We start from the raw sequence: 5,198 nt of genomic DNA, 5'->3' as shown, positions 1-5,198 counted from the left end.
GGACAGCAAGATGTGTATTCTGGTGCTACTCTATTGCATATTCACTCAAAATACATGATGGCGATATCCAGCAACTTACTAACCAATTTCACAGATATATTGGAGAGAAATGAGCTGCTGCTCAGGCTCTGAAACGCAGAGCTCAAACTGCTTCAGCTGACCACACTTCCTGAAGATGTGCTCATCCAGTCCTTGAGAAATATCCTGGAGTTTGCTCAGTTTTTGCATTAAGTGGACTGAGGTGTCCTACCATATCTCTGTAGACTAACTGAACATAACAGAAATAAATGAAAGACTTATTGAAGACTTGTATAAAAGGTTACCAGATACTAACTAATCAGCAAGTAAAAACGGAAAGAACTGTGGATTCTGGAAATCTGAAGCAAAAAACAGAAATTACTGGAAAAGCTCAGCAGGTCTGGCAGCATCTGTGGAGAGAAGTCAGAGTTAACATTTCTGTTCCAGTGACCCTTCCCCATTTTTCAGAGGATTAATACTGATTTCTCTGTACAGATGCTGTAGGACCTGCTGAGTTTTTCCAGCAATTTCTGCTTTTGTTACTAACTATTAAGCACCTAGTTTTTTTAGTTTTTTTTAATCTTGCTCTTGAAGTTCACACCAAGTCCACTCTGCTGTTCAACCCCAAACCATCTTCAGTCCATGCTCTTTACCTCTGGTTTGTCAAATAATCTAGTGCCTACCTGCAGTTCTCTGCCAATCCTTTTATATTTACTTCTTCCCTCCCATATCTGTGGGTCTCCAACACTGTTTAATTTCAAGAGCACTCTCTTGCTCTCCAAATGACCAAATAAGAGAAAAAACATTGTGAGGAGATTTGGGCAACTCTCACAGAATACCTAAAGTATAGAAAGAGGCTCTTCAGCCCGTTGAGTCTGCACCAATCTTCCAAAGACCACTCCCCATCCTTTCCCCATAGACTTTAATTTACCCTAACTAATCCATCTAGCTTGCACACAATGGAGCAATTTAGCATTGCCAATCCATCTAACTTGCATATCTTTGGACTGTGGGAGAAAACCAGAGCACCTGGCAGAAACCCATACAGACAGGAGGAGAACATGCAAATTCCACACATAGTCACCCAAGCTGGACTCAAACCCAGGTTTGGTGCTAACCACGTGCAATCATGCTGCACTCCAAGTCTCATACATCATTGATTCATCCTTCTTGTGTAAAAAAATGATAATTTGAAGCAGAGCCGTACATTTTTGTTTAGACTTCTGTGTTTTTTCTCAGTCTATGGCTCCAGGACCAAGAACTCCACATGGTCAGTTCTGGAGAAGGAAAGTATCCTTATGGAACATTTCATGCATGAAGATGAGTGCACTCTCTGAATATGTTTGGATTAAAAGTAGCTAAAAATGCATTGTACTGTTGACACTTGAGGTAGCAATGTGATGCACACATTCCAGAAAGTTGAGAGATACCTAGGAAAACCCTGTTAATAAGTATGCAACATATGAAGCTTTGAAAGCAGCAACTCAAAATACAGAACTGAAATAAAATTAAATAAAAATGGATAATCACAGCGATGGCTTTAAATGTTAAAATGAAGTTTAGCAAATGACCTGCCTGCCTAATTCATGGAGAATCATTCAGCTCTTTCTCACCACCAACTGCCTCAAGCCTTCATCTCTCTATTGTCACATTGCTTGTTCAACATTTCGGTAATGGGTGAGCAGTAATTCTCTTCAGCTAACGATTGAGAAGCCCAAAGCCAATGTCTTTCAGTCCCTTCAACAAACTTCATGCCTTGCTGGAGGGCAGAAATTGGCTGGGCTGGACAACCATAAATGTTCAAAAATTAATCAATAATTATAAGGAAGATTTATTTTGCTACAAATAAATATAAGCCCTTTATTATTATTAACAATCGCAAAGGATCATTTCCTACAATAACAAAACCAAATGTTTATTATTCATGGCCTCTTGGCTTGATGCGAATAATGCAGTTACTGGATTCCCTGTACAATGACACCAATGTCCATTATCTTTCTTGTCTCTCCATAGGTGTAATCAGCCATGAACCAGTTGAATGGTGGAAGAGGCTTGAGAGACTAAATTGCGTACATCTGTCCTTATGTTCTTAAAACTACATATTATTGTAATAAAAGCAAGGTACTGCAGATGCTGGAAATCTGAAAAAAATAGCAAATGCTAGAGAAACTTGGCTGGTCAGGTAACATCCAGGAAGAGGAATAAAGTTAACATTTCAAGTCTTCAGAACATTAATATTAAGCAGAACATTTCACATTTATATAAATTTTTTTTTGTAATTTGCTTAAATGCAACAACTCATCAACCCCACGCCAAATAACTAAATAAATTTGCAGGCTTGATTTTTAACCCTATCTGCTTGCTGAACAGCATCACCATTGTGGATATTTAACCTGCAGGGTCGTATTGGAAATGTAGCAGCCCATTTATACACATTATCCTCCACAGGCAGTAATGCAATAATGAGCAGGTAATCTTTTTATTATGTTGATTGAGGGATAAATATTGACTTGAACCTACATAAATACAATTTGGAGTAGAAATAGACCATTCAACCCCTGGAGTCCTGATGAAGGGCTTTTGCCCGAAACTTCAATTTTCCTGCTCCTCGGATGCTGCCTGACCTGCTGTGCTTTTCCAGCGCCTCTCTAATCTAGACTCTGATTTCCAGCATCTGCAGTTGTTGCTTTTACCCATTCAACCCCTTGAGCCTGCCTCAACGTTTGATGAGACCATTGATCATTCATCGCCTCAAAACATTTAATTTCTCAGTTTTCAGTCTCATCTTCCTCTGTTTCAAAAGAGAGCACAGAATAGCTGTCCCAGTTAATTCTACCTTGACAGCTCTAGAGGAGAAGATATTGTAACTTCCAGCCTGGCTGACTAAGGATATGAAGAATGGAGAGTTTCCAAGCTACCTGGTTACAGACTTATACTTTACACAGTTACATGATATATAACACTCACTCCGTGACTAAGGCAGATGACATAACAGCCTGTCAGCTTGTCAGTTCTGATTCAAGTTTCTCACCTCTTAGATTCTCCTCAGGGTATACTCAGGGGGAGATGCTTCACACTGTGTATGAATCATAATACAATGCATGCACCTTCTACCAGCTCATGTATACACTCATTGGGGCAATCAAAATTAATTGGTTTATCAGAGGATGAAGCAACACCACAGGTAGTAGGGGCAGGTGTATATAACAACAGACAGTCCCTGTCAGAGCGCACAGCACCCTTCAACTTCTGTTCTGTACAGAGTAGTCCCCCTCGTAGCCAGCTTGAGACTTAGCAGGATTCAAGTGCTAATCCTGAAGCCGGCAACGAGGAGGACTGTTCTGGGACAGCAGCATGAAATGTTTGACATTCTGTTGGCTTTTGCAGAAGCACCGCACAGGAGTGGAGAAAGATAGAAGTCAGTCTCCATTTCCCAATTGGCCATAAGTTCTAATGCATGCACATAGCAACAACATAACAGGTTTCATTTGATCTGCCAACCTTTTTGTCCAGCAAAGAACCTGGTCATAAAGGAATAATGTACTTGCATTGTGGAAACTGATGTAAAACAGGGACTATAGGACTGGGGAGCATGCAAAGGGAAGCAATGGGACCCATTCAGTTGGACAGAGGGAGTCAAACCAGAAAGCTTTTACTACTTTCAGGCTGCTAATCATTCAGGTGGGAGTTGAGGGAAGAAGCTCTGAGCAGTAAATGTGAAATTGTTAGCAGTCTCCAGGCAATCAGGGCTTGGAAGAGCTCTAGAGGAACTAAGAAAATAGTGGAAAGCCACAGGGTATGTGTTGGAGAGAGAGGAGCAGCAAAAGAAGGTGTCTTCATAAGGTTAAAGTGCTGCTGTTGGCTTTGATGAACTGAGGGGCTCATTGAGATCGCATAAGATATTTGATAGTGAGAACAGAGCAAAGGAAGCTCATGAGCAATACTTGCTCAGTACAGCTGAGGAAGATTGAGGTTTAGAGAAATACAGGAACAGTGCCAACTTAGCAAAGCAAACTGCCTGAAAAAGAGCTGGAATTGTGCCATCACTAGGTGCTGGAATTCAGCCCCAAGAATTCAAGGGAGCACAATCTCAGCAAGAGATTGACTTATTGAGAAATATGTTGTTAAAGCAAACGTTGATGGCACTGAGGGACTTTCCAGGCTAGATCTTTGGAAGTGAAGACTTGAAATCTATTGTAAAGGAGACATAGTCTTAATTAGATTTGGCGGTACCTGATGTCACTGGCGTGTGGATGGGTTCGTGAGAAATCTATGGGATTTGTCTTGACTGCATCTACTATTGGTTATGCTTTTCAGTGTGTTTGAGCAGTTTGTTAATCCAAATTTACCTCATGTTAATTCCAGATGTTGAAATTTGTGTATGTACACAGACATGGTTGTTTTATTTTTCTAATTTTCTATAGTAAAGTTTATTTCATTTATTTCAAATCATGGAATCTTGTGGCTTTATTCAGTTCATAAGTACTCAGGATCTCAAACTTAATCTAATATAAATGAAAAATAGTTTCTGGTCCCTTGCCAGATTGGCTACCTGTGTAGTACATTAGACATAGTATCAACTGATTCCATCAGATCCTAATCAATGACCTGCAGTCTCAGAAAACTACTATATTGAGGAATGGGATAATCCATTCTCTGTTCAATATTGCACCGAAAAACAGTGAAGTGTTCTTCACTTCTTGGCTAGTAGAAAATGCAGATGAGACAAGAGGGGAAGAAAGAGGATATGGAAATGAAGATTTACTTGGAGCATTTCCACTTCTGACTCCTTGTCCTGCTCCATCATTCAGAAGCTAACATGCTGCCTCCTATTCCAAATGCCAAGTCTGTCTCTACACAAGTGCAGGTAGCAGCCTGAGACTGGGCTTTCTCAAACTGAGGTCATTAGCCTCGAGCAACAGGCAGTTGGCGTTGACATCTGAGCAGCTTCTCAGTAGCACTGCTGCCTTTGGTAGTATCACTGGAGTAGAGAAAGGAAGATAGTGGATTTATAATTGCACAATGGCAATCATTTGGCTGTGTAACATGCTATTACATTACCATACTTCTGAATCATGTTTATACACAATTAAATTAATTACAGCCATCAGCCATCCCATTTGCCCATATTTGCTTGCTGCTATCAAGTTAGCTTCTGCTTAATGGCAGGACAAACAGTT

Source organism: Chiloscyllium plagiosum, chromosome 9 (genome assembly GCF_004010195.1).
Source record: "Chiloscyllium plagiosum isolate BGI_BamShark_2017 chromosome 9, ASM401019v2, whole genome shotgun sequence".
Lineage (NCBI taxonomy): Eukaryota > Metazoa > Chordata > Chondrichthyes > Orectolobiformes > Hemiscylliidae > Chiloscyllium > Chiloscyllium plagiosum.
Note: the sequence above shows the minus strand (reverse complement) of the source record.